Source organism: Pipistrellus hanaki, assembly GCF_964339955.1.
Source record: "Pipistrellus hanaki genome assembly, chromosome: 6".
NCBI lineage: Eukaryota > Metazoa > Chordata > Mammalia > Chiroptera > Vespertilionidae > Pipistrellus > Pipistrellus hanaki.
In genome coordinates this window covers 41,282,708-41,305,848 of record NC_140508.1, presented here as the reverse complement: position 1 = coordinate 41,305,848, position 23,141 = coordinate 41,282,708, and the positions used below count along the sequence as shown (strand labels likewise).

Here is a 23,141-nt window from a genome sequence, read left to right as displayed (position 1 = left end):
TTGCACCCTCCAAATCTCTAATTCTTGTCCTCTAAGGAAACAAATCAAGAAAAAGTAAATATCTCCTAATGTACCGTTAGAATTTGTCAATTCTTGTCCTGATTTAGTCTGCAAATATCTTAGTAAAGGTATTTTCTTCTCTCTCTCTCTCTCTCTCTCTCTCTCTCTCTCTCTCTCTCTCTCTCTTTTTCTTTCACACACACACACACACACACACACACACACACACCCCATCACCCCCAAAATGCCAACCTTGAATTTCTTTGCAGATCTCAGTTCTCCCATGAGACCCTGCATGTGCAGTTAATTGTATGCTTCACACTCACTAAAGTAAATGGTTTAGTTATTATATCATGAAGGAACCAAGAAACTCCACCCAAAGCCTAAAACTCTTTCCAGCTTTATTTCTTTTCACTGTTCTCCCTCCACCCTAACCCTCAGACACACAACTTCTCTGTATTTCTTCTTCAGTGTCTTCCTGCTCCTCTCCTGGGAGGAGGAGCCCTTGCAGAGGCAGCTACATGGGAACCTATTCCTTACTCAGCTGAGCTTCATCAACCACTATGCCAATTACAGCTCCTCCGTACACAGCAGGGTTCTCCATGGGGCTCCTCAATCCGTGTCCTTTGCAAAGAGAATGAAGGTAAGACTGAATTCTGTTCACCTCTTCCCACTCCCATGTGAGTTAGTGCCTCCAGCTGGCTCAGTGGCTCTCAACTTTGGCTGTACATTAAAATCACCCGGGGAGCTTTTCAAACTTCTGCCCAGACCAATTAAATCAGAACCTCAGAGGGCAGGGACCCGCACAACAAAAGGTATAAAACTGCTCAGGTGACTGAAATGTGCAGCCAAGGTTGAGAGCCACGGAGATGGTTGGTCTGTACTTTCAGGCAGCCCAACTCAGATGGGGCTGAGACCCTGTTGAGTCTCTGTCTTCCCCTCACCTCAGTGCAGTGGCTCTGTGGCCTCATTGCGGTGGTTGTCAATCTCTCTGTGTTCATGTTACACTCTTGAACCCTGAGATTTTTGGCAGCACACTTGAAGTGATTCAAGATTCAAAATAACACCGACCGGCTGGCAATTAGTGCAGCGCAGCTGGCCCTGGTCATTTGTGTGTAGGTAAAAGTGACTGCACACACGATTGAGTTGCCATCTCCCACTGGTTGGAATGCCTGGGCCCCAACTGAGCTCTCTTACACTCTCAAGGCCAAGTTCTTACTTGCTCCAGTGAGCACTCCTTTCTTTGGCACCACCTGATACCACACTATGCTTCTTGCCTATTTCTCTCAATAAGTCATACCCAGTTGTACCCCGTGGTGCTAGAGCCACTCAAGTTCCACATGACAGGCACCAAAGAGGCAGTATTGTCACAAAAAATGCCATACACTTTGACTGCAATGGAGTGCACTCCAATGAAGAGGTTTGAAAAATAAGCTACAACAGAATATTTGAGATCCCTCACTTTAATCACTCCAGCAGAATCTTCCCTTGTCTCCAGCCCAGTTCCTCCGTGGAGGCAAGGTAAGCACTTATCTCCCCTGCCCCTGCCTCCTGCAGGCTCTGGGCTCTCTCTGCCAGGAGCTGGTCCCATCCCAGGAGGAAGCAGGCAGTGAGTTTTCTGTCTGAGTGGAAGCTGCCCCTCTGCAGAGCTGTCGTTGTTGCTGATGCTGCCCCCTGCCCTCTGCTGCTTTCTGACTCCTGGACTCACCTCAACTCCTGCTGCCCTGGTTTCTCTTCCTGCTCATCTCCCACCCTGACCACCAGCCCTGTCTCCAAGACCTCTCCTCCCTGGGCCTGCATCCAGCCTGCTCCCCTTGCACCCCACCTTGACTCTCCTGGCCTGGCTGTCTGGTCTGACTCTTGCCAGCACCTTTAGATGCACTGAGAGAAAGAGCTGTCCTCAGCCCATGGTCAACGTCAGAACTCTGCTTTGTTCTACCATCTGACCAGAGAGCTAGTCATGCTGGTCGCTGTGACCTAGAATCCATGCTCTACCTTTTCCTCGGATGGTTCCCTTTGCTTCCTTCTCCTGGCATTGCTTCCTCTTTGTTACCAGTTGTTGGGCTTCTCGGTTCCGTTTGACCCAGTATGTGATGGAGTCTCTGATCCCAGTGGCAGTGTTGAGAGAGACCCTCTGTTCTCTGTCTCCTGCTTCCTCCTCAGAGACACCTGAGCCAGAAAGCTGAAGGGGCCAACTAAAGAGAGTACGGAGCTCAGGCACCAGGAGAGGCTGTGTCCTTTCCTCCTGAAGCCATTTATGAGGTCATCCACTTGGAGACCCCTAGACAGGGGGAATCCAGCCACCTCCCAAGACTGGGACCTGGTCATGGGTCCATGTCATTGACCAAGAGACAACCATTTATTCACCTCTGTGGTTTCTGCAGTCCCTCAAAAGCAGGGAGAACAAACACATGTTCCCCTGGGATGTGACAGGAACCCATGGGGAAGCTAGCCCCTGAGAGTATGCTTGGTTCCTCCTTTTGCAAGGTTTGGTGCCCTATCAGAGTATGTGGGCCAAAACAGCTTAACTTTGAGGAGATAAGAACAGTAGCAGTGTCCTGCATAATAGCCCTTTCCATCTTAGCTTCCACTTCTCCCTCAGGCTAAATACTCGCAGGTTCATGTGGAAAGAGTGAATGAGTCCAACCCAAACCTCACAGAGTGTGGGCACTGGAGAGCATCCTCTGGACCATCTTGTTCCAAGATGGTGCTCTGAGGGCCAGCTCCACCAGCTGGTGGGCTCTACTGGTACAGGTGCCCAGGCTGCTGTGTGGAATGGTCATAGAGTGTAGTAATCGGTGGTCAGTGGTGCATAAATGGAATTATGTGCAGTGTATTCACTCACTTCGACCTGCTCCAACAATTTCACTTCCAGAGAAATAAGGGGCCTGCCTGAAATCACAAAACTAATTCACAGAAGCAGGGATTGAACAGAAATTGCTAACTTCTGGTCCACTGCCTTTAGCAGGTACTTTCCAAGTGTGCCATGAGGTCAATGCCCATATTTCCAGTAGACACTTCTCATGTGAACTGGGAATGCTTATGAAGCCCATTTATGTTGGTGACTCTGGGTTCTCTATGGAGATATTCTCAGTAAAGCCAGCCATCTTGGTGTCTCTCTCTCTTTCTTACTCTTTTTCTACCGCTCATCTGAGTTTTTTTCTGACTCAAAAAAGAAGTTGTAGTATATTTATGATAGAATGTTATTCAGCCATTTAAACAAATGAGGAAATCCTACCATTTACAACAAGGTGGATGGACCTTGAAGGCATTATGCTAAGTGAAATTGGTCAGACAGAGAAAGACAAATACTGTATGATCTCACTTATATGTGGAATATTACACACACAAAAAAACAACAACAACAACAACAAAAAAAAACCAACATCATAGAAAGAAAGATCAGTCTTATGGTTACCAAAAGTGGAAAGGGGGGAAGAGGAGGGGGAGGAGAGGGCAGAAATTGGAGGAAGATGGTCAAAAGGTACAATCTTGCAGTTATAAGAACTACGGATGTAACATACAACATGATAACTATAGCTAACATGGCTATAGGAAATCATTAAAAGAGTAAATCCTATGATTTACTCATAAGCAGAATTTTTTTTCCTTTTTTCTTTTTTTAATTGTATCTATATGAGAAGATGGATGTTAACAGAACCTATTATGGTAATCATTTTACTATGTATATAAATCAAATCATGCTCTACACCTTAAACTTATACAGTGATATGCATATACAGGGTGTTCTAAAAATGTATACACACTTTAATGACTGATAGCTCAATATTGAAAATGAAATGTATTTTAATAAACACTGCTTTATAATTATTCAAAATGTATGTATACATTTTTGGGGATACCCTATGTGTGTGTGTATATATATGTGTGTGTGTGTGTGTGTGTGTGTATAAATTATTTCTTAATAAAACTAGGGGGAAAGCACATTTTCAACCAAACTACCACACTTGGCACAAAGTCTCTCCTGAAAGTTCCAAACTTGTGCTTACAGCCTAACTTCTGGGTAAAATTTAGCCCTGCCTAAAAAAGGGGGACAAGACAAGCTTGTCAAACCCTTTAGACTTCAAGTTCTCGGTAGGACCTCCGTCAGCCAGGGGTAATGAGAAGTTGGAAGGACTCCCTGAGCTCAGACCCATTAAAAGTGCTTCCATAGGCACTAATGGCATTGCGAATGCTAAGGGGAAAACTCAGATGAATGTCTCAAGCTTCCATCTGTAATCCTAGAAAAGGGGTCTGATTAGGAGCCCAGTTACATATGACAGAGAGCGCCAAGTCCTCCAGAGTCCAGACCAGGCTGTTCCCCTTTAGTGCACCTCCATACGTACACTCTGGACAATCCACTACAAGACTAAAATGGTATATGTTGAGGGTGATTAGGCACTAAATGTTCACCGGGACAGACACCTAAGTGGCTCTAGCCATCACAGAATTAGGATGCTTGCAGAAAACTGCATGTCAGACCCACTGCTTGCTATAGCCCCTCTGATGGGTTGACGCTGGAGAAGGCAGTCAGTTCATTCTGACTCTTCCTGTCATGATAAATCCTCCAAGTCTTGGCAAGGTCCTTACATTCCTTTGAGGTCAGGGCAACAACGATAGGACAGCATGGGACTTCCTGAGACATATTTGCTGAGAGAATGGCACTCCAGGGATGGAAATTCCTGTATCAAGACAGGTGAAGGGTGAGAGGAAAGGAGGGCTGGCTCCTAGAGATAGCATGGCTCATGGCCCATGGCCTGGCAGAAAGAATACGCCTGAAAAACTGGTTCTGGGTCACCATTTCTAACTGGTCCTCAGTTTGCAGAATCCAAGTTTTCTCACTGTACGTTTCTGATATGTCAACTAAGATAATTGGCATGAAAATACTTGGTAATCAGTGAACACTTGTCCAGGTACAAGATAGTGCACTCTCCCCAGCATCCCCTAACCCCAGCATGCTGAGCTGCCAGAATGCCAGCCCCTTGCAAGGTAGCCTCCTGGCCAGCAAGGAAGGTAAAATTCCTCTGCCCTGTTGGTACCTAAAAAGTACTGAAAGGAAACCCTTGTTAAAAATCTTTACATCATCAGGATCCACTCTAATTGTTTGAAAATCAAGTATTAACTTCAATTTCTTAAATTTTTAGAGTAACGAATTCTCCTATGTTTTAGGTAGATGGTTTACCTGAATTCATTTTTAGGAATGCTAGATTTTTAAGTGTCCCTTCTGCATCCTACCTGCTCTCCCTGCTTTTGGAATATATCCACCAAGTCTGCTAGTCACATGTGCCTCTCTGCTATTCAATTTGCTGTGGAACCTGCCTGTCACGGGAGGTCTCGGGACAGGTTGATGAGAGCTGACAGCTTCCCTGCTGGATGCTGCCTTGGGATTCCCAGGGCACTCCTGCCGCAGCTTCTGACCTGATCGGTGCAGACCCAGGGGCCTTGGGGGGGGGGGGGCGGTGCTTTCTTTGTTCCTCTGAGGTGCTCTTCTGCTTTTGTTCTGTTTGTCCTCATCCTTTACGACTGGTCCAGGTCACTGCATCCCTGATGACGTCCTCAGAGAAGCAGGAATATGGAAAAGTGTTTTGTCCCACACCCAGAGTAACAGTAAATGAAGAGGACAGACGCTTTTTTCACCAGCGGTAGGGACATTTGGCTTCTTTTCTCTGGGCCAACTCAAAGGAAAATCAAATTCTAAATCCCAACCGTTTATTCCTATTCCCACTTTTTTGCCCCAGCGAGCCTGAGACAAAGGCTTTTTGGGGAAACTAGAATCCTGACACGTTAAACATTTTTTTTTTCAAGGCCACAAGGTTAGTAAGTAGCCTGTCCAGGATCCAGGAGCAATGAAAGGAAGAGCAGGAACCATTTAGCATTGAAACCAAGCAAAACACAGGGCCAGTGTGCATGGCAAGGGGGAGACCTGCTTAAGAAACAGTATCTTGAAGATTATTCCATATCAATACATGCAGATTTCTTCAGCTGAATATTCCATTTCTGTGTGTGTCACAATTTACTTTTTAGCAATTAACATAGAAACTACCATAGTGTAATACCTGGCTATAATTTTCTGTGTTTGTATACATGTGTGCGTGAATAGTCAACAATTAAATAATCTTTATGTAAGTACATCACAGAGATAAAGATTATTTAATTGTTGACTATTCATGCACACATGTATACACACACAGAAAATTATAGTCAGGTATTACACTATGGTAGTTTCTATGTTAATTGAACACACAGAGACATACACACAGACACATGCACCCATACACACACACACACATAGGCAGTAAATACTCTTTTATTTGTTCGATGGTGTTTCTTTTAGTTTTTAAAAATGCATCCCCTGTTCTTTTTAGAGTCTCAGATTAAAAATTTGTCCAAATTTCAAATATTCTTTTAATCAATTGCTTTAATATAAAATTTCAGTGCATCTTTAGAGTTACTTCTACATACATAGACACACACACAGATACAGACACACATGGCACACACAGACACCCCCACATACAGACACATGCAGCCATACACACACACATAGTCATAGACACACATGGACACATACATGCAACAACATAGAGGCATACACAGATAGACATAGGCACACACAAACACTGACACACAGACAGATAGGCACAGACACATACATACATAGGCACACACACATGTACACACAGATACACGTGCATACATATACAAACACAGACACATATATGCACACACATGCACATACTCACTGAGATTGGCATTTGATTTTTGGTCTTCCATGCTCATCCAGTTCCTCTGTCCCACTATCCCTGTAGAATAAGAGTATCACCAATTTTTTTAGTGGGAGGTAATGGTCATATTGTATTTTCTGTATTTATGCACAGTTATTTCAAACATTGAATTCTAGTTTTTTGGGGCGGAGGGGTTGAATCCCATTTGAACATGCTAAGTTAAAGATGTCCATTAGAGAGCCAAGATGAGATGTCAAGCATACATCTTCCATCTATAAGTCCAAAGTGGGACTCCTAGTTCTATCTCACCCTCCTTATTATGTTGGGTCCCTACTCTGAGAAATACACCTTTGGTCAAAATTCCTCTTTAATGTGGCACCCACCACTAAACATAGTATTTCAGATGACGATTGACCCACCAGAAAGACCTTTGCTTGTTGTATAATTCTTAGAAATTTCAGAGATTACTGGTGCCCAGCTCTTAGCCCCCAAAGCCTTGCCATTTAGTGCATGCCAACCTGACCTCTTACCACCAGCATTTGGACATCTTTCCCAAGGACTCTCTCTGACCCCAAAGCCCACTTGAATTGTGCCCAGTCATGAGTGCCAATGAATGAACACGCCCCAGAGGAGTTAGGATGACAGTGCCACAGCTCTCACCGCTCAGCTGGGGTGACCCTGAGATGCATGTTTTCTGCCCTTCTCGGTCCCCAGCAGCATCAAGCTCCTGCCATCCACAGGGCCACGGGCTTGTATTCACCTTCATTGGCTCCCCCACCCTTGCAAGAAGAGGTGTTGTGGGGTCATGCCCCAAATTAATAATTATATGGAATCCTTACCTTGGATTATGCTTCTGGGGGGGGGGGGGGGTCCAAACTAAGACAGAGCATAATACTGTATCAGCCTCCTTAGCAGCCACATTGTGCTGTTGGTTTATCCTGATTTTCCAGTCAGATGAACTTCCAACCTTTTTTCTTTTATGTCAGCTGCTGCCAAACCACAGTTACCTAATGCCATGCCTTTGCTATTGACATTTTTAATCTAAAGTCGGGCTTTTATTCATTTCTGTTATCCTCATGGTTTATTTCCATATACCTACCTAAAAGAATAACTTTGAATATTGATTTGTTCTTTTGCTGTGTTAACTATTCCTCCCAGACATGAGTCATATTTGTAAATCTGATAAACATGTCTTTTGTGCCTTCATTCACTTCCTTTAGGAAAATGTTGAACAAGGTAGGGTTAGGAACAGAATTCTAAATGAAATGCCCCCTTTGAATTAATAATCAAGATAACCAAGATATTTTTTGTAAGAATCCTTATTCATAGTAGCTCAACCTAAGTGCATGAGTTGAACCCAGAATTTACAAATTTGCCTGTAAGAACGTCAGGCAAGATCAGATCAGTTGCTTCGTTAGAATTAAGATGACCCTCAAAATCATCATTCTTGTGACACACAAGCAAATATGCCTGACAGAAAGGAAAGGTGGCTAGTTTGGCTTGCTATTCACAAATTGTGTGAACCACCGAGAACATCTGGATTCACTTCTAACAGCCCCCACTCTTCCTTTTAATAATCCTTTCTGGAATTTTACCAGGGAGCTATTTTACCACATCAGGGGGAGGGGGATTCACATGAAAGGTTTCTAGAGTCTACCCTTTCTTTTTATCTGAAACTAAGGACTTTTCCCAATGCCTATTATCATATACTCATTCCCTAATTCCTTAACAGAAAGTAATATCAAGGTCATATTGGCAAGTTCTTTTTGGAGTCTGGAAAATAATCTCTCTAGAGACATCAACCCCTTTCAGCTGGTTTCTGCTCCCAGGTCCTTCACCATCTCCTGCTGCTAAGCCCCCTACCCCCCACTAGCAAGACTGTTCTTGCTGGAGAATCTGGATGGGCCCCATGGCCCTATAATCCCTCATCAACCGTCTCAAATCCAGACCCCCCTTTCCTCTTTAAAGTTCTTACACCAAACACATGGTTTAGAGATTCTGGTATTCTGTGCAGCCCTTTGGGAGCCCAGGCTCCTTGGACTTGGCCTGCACCCACCCCACCGTGCCCCAGGACTTCCCAACATCTGAGCAGTTTGCAGCATTTTGCTTTTTGTTTAGCCTCTCCTTCCCTTTTTGTTTTCACAGGACCATTCACAGTCAATAATCCAATTCATCTGTACCCTCTCCTATTCCTTTTGCAACCGTTTACCTTGGGATCATACCCACTTCTCCTCTAAAGTACTTAGGAGAGGCAGGCATCTCCTCTTGTCTTTGCTCTCGCGCACCCACCACCAGCTTTCCTTGGGAGTGTTCCTTAGTTCTGCTAGACCTGGAAGAAGGTTTCGGGCTGCTTCTGTAGACTGCAGTCATCCCGCAAGCAGGGGTGGCCCATTCCAGTTTGTACCCAGCACAGTGCCTGGTTCTTCTAGCCCCATCTCCCCATGTTCATGCAATGACGTTGGATAACTGGATGCCTTCCTTCTTGTTCTAGGGTTAAGTTACTTGCTGTGAGCCTATGGCCCATGGGGTCAGGGGAAGGGCTGGGGATGCCACTGGGTGCTGGGGAGCAAGAATCTGATTTCCTGGCACAAGTTCCCTCACTTCCAAGCAGCCCAGCCTTCCTCCTCAGGAAGCCTCAGGAAGCAAGCTGGCAAGGATGTCCGCATCAGATGGCTTTCTGCTGAGTAGCTCAGGAGGAGAGAAAGCCCGCCTTCAACCTTCAGAGCATCCGCAGCCCAGGGAGCCACTGCTCCACAGCTGCCCCTCTGCTGAATGGGGCTCTGACAGACTCGTGCTGCAGACAGCTCAGCGGGAACTGGGCTGTGGAGGAAGAAGGGGGAAGGCAGAGGGCTGGGGAAAGAGGAGCTGAGGGGAGGAGGGGAGAGAGAGGGAAGGAGCAGGGAGGGAGGAGGAGCCAGTCCAGATTCCTGACTCTACCCCCAATCCCTGTGCAAAGTCATTATCAAAATTGATTTTAATAAGTGAAAGATTTACCTGGGTCGAACATTGTTTTTAACTGGCGGCAATTAATTAATTAACCATCACTAGCCTGGACATCATAATGGGATGATATTTTGATGCTAACACATTATTGAAAAGGACAAGGCAAGCCATGTCCCCCTCCCCCAAGTAATCAATTAACCAGCCCCAAATGGAGACCCAGAGCACTGCCTAGGCTCACTGCCTAGGCACCTTAATAGCTTCCTTCCCCAGACCCCAAGTACCTGCTTTAGGACTCTGTGCCCTGGCAAGCAGTTTGAGGCAAGTTGGTCAAGGCTAAATAAGTATTAAAAAATTACAATAGTTAAGTTTAAGAAATCTCTGAAACATGGTCTTCATAATTAATAAATGAAAAATGTTCCTGCAGCTAATCAATAAAGTTGTTAGAGAGAATTGATCAGAGGGGGAGCTCTTTTTGTGGGTACAATTTTTCACCTATTCAGAACAAAAGACTCCCTAGAGTGCTATCAACATGATAGACACTTAAGAGTCTGACCCAAAAGGAAAAAAAAATAGGAAGGCGATTAATTAAAATCTCCAGGAGTGATATCTGCTTCCATCCAGTGGGCAGAGAGCGGGGTCAGGTGTGGAGGGGGCTCATGTGGAGCTTTGGGAGGTTAGGGAAGCTTAGGGGCCCAAGGACATCCTGCACCCTGAGGCTGTGTCCTGGCCACGCTGGAGGAGAAACACAGGAGTGGCCTGTGACGATCTGTGTCATCCAAGTTCATGGTAGCCTCATTGTCACAGGTTTGGTGCATAAAATGAACAAATATATGCCAGAACAGAACAGCACATTGCAAAGGTACTCATCATGTTCCAGAGCAAGAACCCTGACTGTGTTACTGGATCCCAAACTGGATGGCTCCCTAGAATTACTTGCACAGATCCTAGAACCCGTGCACATCTACTAAATCAGAACCTTTGAGTTTGGAGCCTGGGAATCTGTGTTTTAAAATGTGCCATAGGAATTTGACCCTGGTTCACATCAGGCTTTTGTCCATTTCTCTATCTCCAGGTATAAATCCAGGCCCTGACCAGTAGATAGTGTCCCCTCCCTTTACCTTGTGTTGGACAAGCCATATTACAAAATATTTATTGAGCACTTATTATGTGCAAAGCATTGTACTGAGCACTAAGAGTTCATTTAGTTGATTAATCCTATGAGAGAGGCAACATGATTATTATCATTTTACAGATGAGTAAACTGAGACCTAGAAAGAGGATGTAGGTGATTAAAATTCACACACCTTATAAGAGTCCTCCAGGTTTGAAATTAAGCTTTTCTGATTCAAGGGCATGTGTTCTCGCCACTAGGATGCACTGCTCCAAGTAAGTGTTGGGCAGCTGGGTAGACAACAGAGCTCTGAATATACAAAATTTGAATGAAATAATTCAGATCCATGAAGCTATACTTCATGGATTTAATGAATTACAGTAATACTTTGTCCCTCCTTTTGGAATACCAACTACCACTCTTATTCAAGCTAAAAAATAATGAAAGTGGGAGAGAAGTAAGATCGGAAGGACAGCTGTAATTTTCCCAAAGCATTTTTGGCCAGTGAGTTTGCTTTCATTAGAGTATCTATAATATAATTAATTGATGATTGTACATAATTCTTGGACAACTGGGGCATGTGTTAAAAATGCAGGAACTCAGTCCTAACCTGTTTGGCTCAGTGAATAGAGCATCAGCCTGTGGACTGAAAGGTCCCAGGTTCGATTCTGGTCAAGGGCATATACGTTGGTTGTGGGCATCCCCAGTGGGAGGTGTGCAGGAGGTAGCTGGTCAATGTTTCTCTCTCATCGATATTTCTAACACTCTATCTCTCTCCCTTCCTCTCTGTAAAAAAATCAATAAAATATACATTTAAAAAATAAAAATAAAATAAAGATGCAGGAACTCAAAGCCACACTAGAAGTAGTGAAATAGTCAGGCAATTTGCATTTTTAATAAGGTACCCATGTTGTTCTGCTATCTGGCTAAGTGTGAGAACCACTGATGTAGCGCTTTCCCCATTAGCCCCATATCCCATTCCTAAAGAGATGTTGGTTGATGGAGAAATAGAAATTATTAAACAGGGAGTATTCTAGTCATTTATTGCTATGTAACAATCATCCCAAAACTTAGTGGCTTAAAACCACTAAATGTCTAAAAACAAACATGTATTTAGCCCACCAACCTGCAATTTGAGCAGAGCTTAGCAGGAAAGGCCCATTTCTGCTCCATGTAGCACCAACTGTGGCTGGAGTGGGGCTGAAGGATCCACTTTTGGGTTGGCCAACTCACAAGGCTGATGTGTTGGTACTGGCTGTCAGGTGGGACCTCAGCTGGGGCTGAGACAGGGACCTTGGTTCCTCTCCATGTGGGCCTCACCAGAGGCTGCTTGGGCTTCCTCACAACATGGTGGCTGGATTCCAAGAATGGGAGTTCCAAGTGACAGAAGGAGAAGCTGCCAGTTTCTTGAAGTCCTGGGTTAGAAAACTGCTACAGCCCCAGTTCTACCATAATCTATCTGTCAGTCAATCACAGAACCCAGATTCAAGGAGAAGGAATGTAGACTCCCTCTTCATGGGAGGATTGTTGAAGAATTTGGAGGCCATGTTTTTTTTATTGAATTTATTGGGGTGACTTTGGTTAATAAAATTATATAGATTTCAGGGCTATAATTCTATGCATTGTGTGTGCATCACCTCAAGTCAAATCTCCTTTCATCACCATTTATCTCCCCTTTACCCTCTTCTACCTCCTTCCAATCACCTTTCCCTCTTGCAATCACTATACTGTTGTCTGTGTCTATGAGGAGTTTTTTTTCTTTGCCTAATCCCTTCACCTTTTTTAACCCAGCCCCCAGCCTCCTCCCCTGTGACAACTGTCAGTCTGTTCTTTGTATCTATAAGCCTGTTTCTATTTTGTTTGTTAGTTTATTTTGTTCATTAGATTCCACATATAAGTTAAATCATATGCTACTTGTCTCTCCCTGATTGGCTTAAACCACTAGTCAAGATTCCTGCCTTGGACCCTCCTTTGCAATTAGTTTTGTCATATTGGAGGATTCCTTTTACCTTTCCAGTCTTAGGTTCATGGCATAAAAGATGAAGAGGTTGAGTGATATCGCTAAGGACCTCTGATTTTACATCTCCACATTAGCATTAGGAGAGGTAGAGCATGTGGGTGGAAGGAAAGTCCTCTGTAAGACTTGCCTTTGTTCTTCAATGGTTAGTAATGCATTAAGATTCTGTCACACTATCTAAAATCCATGTCCTTGTGGGGTTCATTTAGCTTGGTTGCAGCTTTAAGTCAATTTCTGAAATCCCCCTGAGTTCCTAAGGGGGCTAAGGAAGTTAACACAACTATTGAGATACAGGCCTAGTTACATTGCCATCCCCCCACCCTCAGGCCTGCCCACCATGAGGACAAAATCACATAATAAGTTGCTCAGAATTCAAAGATCTTTTTATTTCCCCAGGAGAATTTGGGGGTGAGGGAGAATAGCTGCTTTGGTGTTACTGTCATTTCTTCTCCACAATTTGATCAAGAGTGCATAAAAACCCCCATGTGAAGGAAGGATGAGGAAGAGGGTTGGAGGGACTTGGCCAATGCATCTTGTTTCCTCATTCCAGCAGATGAGAAAGATGCTGCTACTTCTGCCTCACAGGACTAAAGGGGTCAGGAAGACCATTACTCCATCATGCCACACACACAAGATGAGGGACTCTTGCCACAGCCTCATGTAGGTGTGTGGTGACGCGTGAGAATGAAGTGCCTCCTGTAGCACCAAGAACAAGTGGATCAACTTGGAAATGGGATTCCCCAAATCCACATGACTAGTTCTATGCATAAGTATGATAAAAACATCATCATTTTCATTTCTTAATGGATATTTGCAGTGCACCTCTTCAGAGAGTGGTGAACAGGGCAGACATGAAGGGAAAGCAGTGGAGAAGTGTTGACCTTGTTTACTGAGGTATTTCTGAGTGCATGGGAGGAATTACAGACCAAGGAGAAGTCAGTCAGACATCTCAGAAAGGAGACATTGACCCAATCAACTTGGTTTTTAATATTTCTCTTCAGTTCTTATTTGAACATATGATTGTATCATTTGCAAGCTCAACTTGCTTTATGTGCTAGGTACATTCCAAAGAAGCTTTAAGTAGAAATATTTTTCTGAATAGACTTAATTTTATGTATTTATTTATTTTTTGTTTAAAGTATTACACATAGTAGTACATATATCTTCTTTTCCCCCCATTGACTTTCACCCAGCCTCCACTACCCGCTGTCGCATGCCCTCACCCCCCCCCCCCCGGCAATGTCTTGTGCCCATTGATTGTGCTTAGATGCATGCATAGAAGTCCTTCGCTTGATTTCTTTCCTCCCTCCCCAATACTCCCCAGTCTTCCCGCTGTAATTTGACCATCTGTTCGATGCTTTACTGCCTCTGTATCTATCTTTTTTTATCATCAGGTTATAGTGTTCTTTATTTTTCATAAATGAATGAGATCATGTAGTATTTTTCTTTCATTGCCTGCTTTATTTCACTTACATAATGCTCTCCAGTTCCATTCATGCTGCTGCAAATGGTAAGAATTCCTTCTTTTTAATAGCAGCGTAGTATTCCATTATGTAGATATACTATAGTTTTTTAATCCACTTATCTGCTGATGGGCATTTAGACTGTTTCCAAATCTTAGCTATGGTGAATTGTGCTGTTATGAATATAGGGGTGCATATATACTTTCTGATTGGTGTTTCTAGTTTCTTTGGATGTATTCCTAGAAGTGGGATTACTGGGTCAAATGGGAGTTCTATTTTTAGTTTTTTGATGAAACTCCATACTGTTATCCACAGTGGATGAACCAGTCTGCATTCCCACCAGCAATGTATGAGGGTTCTTTTTTCTCTGCATCCTCACTAGCACTTGTTTGTTGATTTGTTGATGATAGCCATTCTTTCTGGTGTGAGTTGTTACCGAATTGTCATTTTAATTTGCATCTCTCGGATAATTAGTAACTTTGAGCATGTTTTCATATGTCTCTTGGCCTTCCTTCTATCTTCTTTCAAAAAGATTCTATTTGGGTCCATTGCCCCCCCCCCCTTTTTTTTAATTGAATCATTTATCTTCCTTTTATTAAGTTGTTTTAGTTCCCTGTAGATGTTAGAGATTTAAACCTTCATCAGTGAAAACATTTACAAATATGTTCTCCCACAGAGTGAGCTTTCTTGTTGTTTTGTTGATCACTTGTTTTGCTGTGCAAAAACTTTTTATTTTGATGTAGTCCCAATTTTTTATTTTCTCTTTAGCTTCCATTGGCCTAGGGGCAATATTGAGAATAGACTTCATTTTAGATGTACAATAGAAGTGCTTATTTAGAGGACCTTTAGATAAATTATATATCTAACTAGAGGCCCGGTGCATGAAGATTCGTGCAAGAATGGGCCTACCTTCCCCTAGCTGCCAGCACTGCCTTTACTCCAGCCCAGAGCCACCTTTCCACCTTCCCACACTGCTCCAGAGGCCCAGAGTGGCCAGGGCAGTATGAAACACTTGTGTCATCACCATGGTGATGACACAGACATCCTACCCCTCACCCAGCCATTCAACACCTACATATGCAAATTAACCCACCATTTTTGTTGGGTTAATTTACATACTCACTCTTGATTGGCTGGTGGGCGCTGCAAAGGTACAGTCAATTTGCATCTTATTCTTTTATTAGTGTAGATTATCTGGATTCCCAACACATATTTTCTTCTTCCATCCTTTTATCTGTAAAAATATTAGGATATTCTCTGATATCACTTTTATTTCTAATATTCCATGATTCTACAACTTTTTAAAACCCCAAATTCAATAAACCAAAGAGACATTATTCCTAGGCTTGGGAATGTAACTATGATAGTACAATGGTCCTTTTGAGCACAGAACTGTAAATCTTTCTAAAAATAATATAAAAGGTTAGAGGTTCCTCAACATTTAGGAGGATTACATTCTATTGTATTTTCAATGAAAACTCATAATTCTATTTGTCAGACTTCTTCAGTTAGTTTGAGTTGGCAAATAACTAACTCATCCTGGTTTACACACACACACACACACACAAAAAAAAAAAAAAAAAAAAAAAAAGTGAGGCTGTGATGGAAACTCAGTGGTTACATGACAAAAAAGTTCAAGAGATAATCTTCAAGAGCCAAATGACTCAGGATCTCCAATGAAGTCATCAGGACATTGCCTCTGTTTTGCAAGAAGAGGCTGTGTTGTCCTCTTTGTTTACTTTATTCTCAGCAGGCTTTCTCTACAGAGTGGCAAATGCAGTCACTGGCAGAGGCAGCCTTATATACCAGCATGACAACTTGAGCTGAAAGGATTCCATAGAAATTTGTGGAACTTGACTAGAATAATGTGCCCAATCCTGAGCAATCACTTGGTTGATTGGTTGGGCCTGGGTCACATGACTAGGGGTGGGGTCAACCCCATTCTGAACCACTGAGACTGAGCAAGCAGGAAGGAAATTGGGGTGCTGTTACCAAAAAAAGAAAAAAAGAAAAAAAATGGCAAGTAGGTAAAAGCTACCTCTTTGCTCAATAAAAATACACATTTTTTATTTGTTTCCTAGGGCTGCCATAACAAATTTCCACAAACTTGGTGGCTAAAAACAACTGAAATTCATTCTCTCCTAGTTCTGGAGGCCAAAAGTCTGAAATCAAGGTTCAGGGCTGCACTCCTCCGAAGGCTCTCTGGGAGCAGTCTTTCTTTTCTCTTCCAGCTCTTCTGGCCCCTGGCAATCACGGGCTTGTGGCAACATGACTCAAATATCTGCCTCCTCCATCTTCACATGGCCTCTTCCCTGTCTCTCCGTGTGTCCTCTCCTCTTCTAATAAGGATACCAGTTATTGCATTTATGATGATTTTTCCACCTTAAGGTCCTTAACTAATCTTATAGCTGCAAAGACCTTATTTCAAAATAAGACCACATTCTGGGTGAACATGAATTGCAGAGTGGGGAGGGGGAGAAGAATACTATTAAATACAGCATACCCCACACACATAAAATTTGGCATATATTTTCAAGACATTCGTGAAATCATTAGTCCCATCAATGTTTCATTGAAAAGGAATATGGACCACAGATTAAGATGCCTAGACTTGGGTTTCTCAACTCCAGCATATTGACATTTGGGGCCAAATAATTCTTTGTTTGGGAGTTGTCCTGTGCATTGCAGGGTGCACAGTATCCTTGGCCTCTGCCCATAAAATGCCAATCACATGCCTTCCCCAGTCATGATAATCAGAATGTCTTAAGACATTGTCAAATGTCCCACAGGGAGCAAAATTAAGTTAAGAACCATTGGTTTATACTAAAATCTTAGGTGCTCTCAGGACAGACAACCAGTCTGATGACCCAGCAATCCTGGGTACATATTCCAGAGAAGCCTCATAGGGCAACATGTACAAGAATACTCAACATAGTGCTGCGCATGGCAACTGGTACTAGGGGCCCATTCTAGGTGCCCATCACTTCGGGGAATTAGTAAGGGAAACGGGGTTTAAAGTGGACTTTTGCCCTACAAACTCCTTATCTTCAGACCCAACAGGCCTCTCTGATATTAACCATGTCCCTAGGCCAAGACTTCATAATGCCTCAGGCTTCACATTGGCATGTTGAAATATATGTTCCTCAGTCACCTTCATTCAGACTCTTCCATTGTTCACAAGCTCCTTCTGAGGGAAGAGGCCGTGTTCAATCCATCTCTGTTTGCCTCCAGAACTTGCTGGATGCTTTGTACTCAAGCATCATTCAATACATGTTACATTTATTAAATATGTAATATTATTACCTGGAATTTATTTGTTAACTCTACATAAGATGTATTGAGATTGCTTGAGATAAAAATAAATGTTTGATTCTTTAGAAAATAATCTATTTTTAGGAAGTAAATATAATTTAACTCAGTTGCCCTGTATAAATAGGAAATCTGATTATTCTTTGATCTTACTTTTCCTTTTTAAAATTTAATTCACGAAGAGATGACCAATTACGGACGACCCCACAGCTTAATAACATATCTGTTAATGTTCTAGGGAAAAAAACTCAGTGAATTAAATTAAGTATTAACTGGGTTTGAATTGATTTGAGCAACTGAAACAAATACCTATCATACCCTGATGTGATCTAGTTATACCTATTTTTATTGCTAAGACTGACTTTGAGTTTGGAAATAACGAGATACCCTGTCCTTGCATATTTAGACTCCATTTTCCTTGAGTCATGTAGTGATTCTGGATGCTTTGTGAAGTGTAAATAGTAATAAACACAATCGCCAAAGTATTAGGTAGGGATGGTCTCTCTAATTCATTCACTTATTCATTCCTTCTTCTTCTCATCCACTGGAAAGCATCCACGGAGCACCCACTGTGTCAGACATTATTATAGGTCTGAGGGAGTTAGAGACAAACTAGAACAGTGCCCTGTCCTCAGGAGCTTCCAGAGGATAAGGAGCGGCAGGCATATAGACAAATGGGGTAGCGCAGTGTCATGGGTGGTGAGCTAATGACTGATCCTTCTGCTCCCTCCTTCCTCAACGCAATGACTCCGCACCCCACCACTTGCCAGAGTCAGTCAGTGGGAAACCGCAGGGTGATGGGCAGCAGTGAATGGAATAACTGTGAGTGTAACTTGAGTCCTCATTTGTCCCAGGTGCTTTTCTGAGAACTTGACTCATTTAATTCTCACCAAAAAACTTTTTGAGTAGGGGGTATTATTATCCCCACTTCACAAACAGGGAAATCGAGGCCCAAGCTTGCGATATCCTTAGTGTGAAAAACAGCTTCCGTGGGGAGGCGCAAATGTGGGCTCCCGACTGGCACCTGACTTGTTCATTTTGTGCACATGGCACCTAACACCATGCAGTAGGCGATTAGTAATCCCCACTGGATGATGCTGTCCAACCAGATCTCCTCTTAATGGTGGGCTTTTAGGGAGAGGAGATCTGCCCTCCATAGCAGGAGTGCAAAGATTTCAAACAGCACAGCAAATGAACCAAGTATAATGCCAATAAACTCATCTCAAGGTCACCATGTACTAGGCACAGTACTAAGTGCTTTCTTTATATGTATTCATTTATTCTTTACAACAACCCAGGGAGGTAGGTACAATACTCTCTACTCTGTAGGTGAGGTATAGAGTGGTGAGGTGACTTGCCCAAGGCCACACAGCTAGAAGGTGCAGAGGTAGAAAGGCACCCTAAGCTGTCTGACCTTTAACCCACACACTGTCTGGTGGGACCCAGAATACAAGTTCTGATCACACAAGGTAACCCCAGCAGAGAGGCAAGGAGCTGACCCCATAAATGATTGATCTTGGCATTCGGACAGGGAGGACCAGACCCTACACAGTGATGCAGCTTGGGGACCCATACAACCCATGGGGCTGAACTGGGCTGAGGCTGAGGGGTGGGGGAGAGGGGCTGCTGCAGGAGGAGCAGAAAATCAGGGGCCCCCACAGTGGACAGGAAGCACAGCATCACTTTAGCCAGACCTTTCCACTGAGAACTGCAAATATTACTCTCATCAAGCCCCACTGTTACTCGCTTTTGAAACATAAATCTGTAAAGTACAGAAAATAGGATTTCTGGGGGGGATAGCGGGGGGGGGGGGTGGAGGAAGGGGCAGGCAGGGAACCGAAGGTCATGTTTCCCATTTCTTAGTTTCCAGCTCCACTCAACCCAGAGGGTGCCCTGTGGCCTCCTGGAGTCAAGGCCAGGCCTCCAAAGCAGCCCACCTCCTGTCAGCAACGGCCGGGTGGACTGGAAGGAACTGGCTTAATAAATGTTTTTACTTTGGCATTTGGAGGAGGGCAAACCCGGCCAGGCCTCAGAGCCCTCCGCAGTGCAGTGGGCCCCGCTGACGTGTCCCTGCCCTTTCCAAGGTGTTCTCATGACAGCTGCTACTGGGGGCCTCGGGCTGGAGCAACTACTGTGCAAGGTGGTGACCTTCTGAATCCGGAGCAATTAATGAACCTGGCCAGCCGGGGACCCCGGAGGCCGCACCCTCCGCGGTGGCTTCTGCCAAATTCCTCTTGTTACTTTTGATTCCCTTCCTCCTCCTCCTTCCCATTATGCCTGACATTTCTACGGCCAGGTTTTGTTACAAGCAATTAGCCTGTGTCAGGGATCTGGGGAGATGAGCTGCGTGCCCAGACACAGGCCGAGGTAGGAAGCGCCTCAGTGAGCAGGGCTGCCTGCAGGCTGGCTGCCCTGGGTCCCTGGCGGTGGTGCACAGGCCTCTGGCTGTGGGACATGAAGCTCCTCGGTGAGCGAGGCTATGGACATGGCCCTGTGCAGCCCAAAGGGAGTCTGCACACCGTTCCCAAGCCTCTGCCTGCTTCTGATCTAGTAATTCACCCTCCCCCCACGAGCTTCCCTGGATGTGCTCAGAGGCCAGAGTTCATGATCTTTTTCAATCTTTGAAAAAGGAAGTCATGTATTTATTTACAATAAGCTATATGGACTAACCAAATCTCTCTCTCTCTCTCTCTCTCTCTCTCTCTCTCTCTCTCTCTCTCTCTCTCACACACACACACACACACACACACACACACAATATATTGTGTGTGTGTGTGTGTGTGTGTGTGTGTGTGTTGCCTGGAATTATTTATCCACTCAGTGTGGTTGTCTAGACGCCCAGTTATCAATTTTGTGTGCTGACTAAGAAAAACTAGAAACAAAATACTCTTGAATCAATGCATTTTGTGGGGTAGACAGCATCTCTCACATGGAGAGTTCTGTGGGAGCCACGGGGAGGAGAGGCAAGTGAAAAGGCACTGGCTAGTCAGCCCTTACTTCCCACTGCAGCCTCAGTGCGTCCTGGCCCTACCATAGGCCTCGTCTGCAGGTGTCCCAGAAGATGTCCCGCCATTCAAGCCCAGACAGTGAGTTTAAAACCCAACCATTAAAATCTCGGGTTTAAAACTCAACCTTTTAAACTCATCCATTGGTTTCAACATTCTCATTTCTTCTGTTTTGGAACAGTGAGACAACTTAAGAAGTCAGCATGTGCTCCTGAGAGTCTGGGGCTAACTATCTGTCTAGGCCACATCAGGAAGACTTCAGTGGTGGCTCCTGAGATGGTTTTCATCATTGGTGTGGTGATGGGTGGATGTCTCAGGAAGATGAGGAAACTGAGGCCCAGGGCGGCAGGTGAGCTGCCTAAGGTGGCACAGGGTTGGGTGATGCCATGTCCAGAGCTCAAGTCTCAACCCCTTCCAGGGCTCCTTCCACTTGGAGAATGGCAGTGACTCCTGTCATTTGCATTCAGTCCATGTTCCAGCCACAAACCATGAAGACAATGCCAAGAGACTCAGCAATTACAGCAAGACCTGACACCCAGAAACAGTCAGCATTAGTCCCAAAGCAGTAGCGCTCTTGTGAACCCACTTTGCCCTGCTGCTAACTTCACAGACCACAGGAAGCTGCCTGGCTTCCAGGCAGGGGAGAGGGGGCAGGATGGGGTGGGGAGGAACAAAGAAGAAGTGGGACAAGCTAGAGAAACTCTTGGTGGGAGCTGGAGGTGGGCAGATATAAGCAGCAACTGGACCTCATAGTGTTAGGATGTTTTTCCTCCAGAGCTGGATGGGGTCAGGGCGTGGAATCAACTCTCCTGTCTTGCCTTGGGAAGACTGTGAATGTGGCCTGAGAGTTGGGTTAACTGACCCCACACCTAGACTCTTCCAGGTAGCCTGGCCACCATGACCAACAGCACGGCTGACACCTCAGAGAGCTTCCTTTCCACCTGCGTCTATCACTGCTACCAATAACACTGCTTTCCTCTTTGGGGTCTCTTCTAGCCTACGTGCTGCTCCCCATGTGGATTCAGTCTCCGGGGAGCTGTGGGCACAGCCTTCTTTAGGAACATTGCCCAAGGCTGGCGTCCCCACCTGCCAGCAGCACCTTCCCTGCAGGACAAAGAAGAGGAAAGGCTAGCACCAGGGATTTAGATCTGCTGCAGACTAGTAATTATCTGTGAATTGGGGGGGGGGGGGCGAATTGGGGTGGCGGTGGGTGTAGCACCCAAGAAATGATAGCTGACATTCCAAGGACTGAGCAGATGGAAAAATAAAGCAGGAGAGCTCTCTTCCTCCTCCACCCTGCCTGCCAGACAAAACAAAACAGAAATAGGCATCTACCAATGTCACCCTTGGCGCTTAATAGCAGTCAGAAAATAGCCGTTTTCAGGAAGTGGGGATAGAATGGATTAGGAAGGGAAGCTGTTCAGTCCTCCCAGACAGTGTCAGCCACACGGTGGTTCTCAGAGTGCAGCTCCCAGACCCGCAGCCCAGCAGCCCTGGAACCTAGTGAGCAATGCAGGTGCTCAGCCAGAGCCCAGGCCCCTCGCCAGACACTCTGGGGGCGGCCTGGCCCTCCTGGTGATGCGATGTTCACTCAAGTCTGAGAAGCCCTCAGCTCTATCAGCTCTAGCTCCACCCGGTTCCTGCAGGGGAGGGGGGGGGGCGGCATTCAAATGAGAGTGACTTCTCTTATCTGTTCTCAGCTTTCTTTCAAAATCCTACTCCAGCCTGTCTTCCTCCAAAGTCCCTAGGGCCATCAACCCTGGGAAAGGCCTCCTCTGAAGCCACATGTGCTAACATCTGTGCCTTCCTTCTATAGTCCTGCCTGTCTGTTTTAGGGGCTGTTCCCCAAGCAGGCTTGAAGTGCCTGGGGCTGGGGGCAGCAGCCTTGCCCTGGAATTCCCTCTGTGGACCCTGGATGATCTCAGATGGTGGGCCCAGAGACTTGTCCTCCCAAGGAGATCCCAGCGGCTGCGCTAACTCAGGGGATAGCCTGGGGGCAGGGAGACCTCACAGTCGTCTCCCCTCCCCCGCAAGATTGCCCTGCTGGGCACAGCCAGGGAGCAGGCCTCCCCTTCAGCCCGCCACGCTATCCCCCACGTGGATTAGAGGCTGAACACAAACAGAATACAAAAGACAAAAGACAGGGAGCTTTCCTGGCTGTCAGAGTCTATAAAAGTCTGGGGAGTGACAGCAGGAGCCCTTGCCTGCTGCTGCTGCCCTGAAACCCAGAAAGAATCAATTTCAGACCCAGGGCCAAATAGTGCCCCAGGGGGCGTGCCTGTGACAGGCTCTGGCTCCACCCAGGCCGGCCCACCCAGCCGATCTGGGAGTGGAGGAGGGAGGAAGCCGGTTGGGGGGGGTGGGGGGGGGGCAGCCTTCAGTGTACAAAGGAAATGAACATTTTCTGTTTATCTCTCCCCCTCCTCCTGCCTCGCTGGCTGCGATAGCCCTAGCCCTTTTCTAAAACCCTCTCCACTTCTCAAGGCCACATTGAAGATAAATTATTTTCTTTCTTGCTTCATGAAAGCTAGAATGTGACCCCAGGACAGGGACTGTGCCACCTTGCCC

At 45.1% G+C, this 23,141-nt stretch overlaps 1 long non-coding RNA gene across 1 annotated transcript in view; it reads right to left on the bottom strand.

Annotated features, from left to right (window-relative positions):
• Positions 1 to 583: 583 nt before the first annotated feature.
• LOC311624084 overlaps positions 584 to 23,141 on the bottom strand; it is a 50,620-nt gene continuing 28,062 nt past the window's right edge. The window contains exons 2-3 of the long non-coding RNA XR_014795251.1: positions 6,744 to 6,803; positions 584 to 624 (exon numbers count right to left, since the gene is read on the bottom strand). This is a non-coding gene — a long non-coding RNA (uncharacterized lncRNA). The remainder of the gene's footprint in view (positions 625 to 6,743; positions 6,804 to 23,141) is intronic.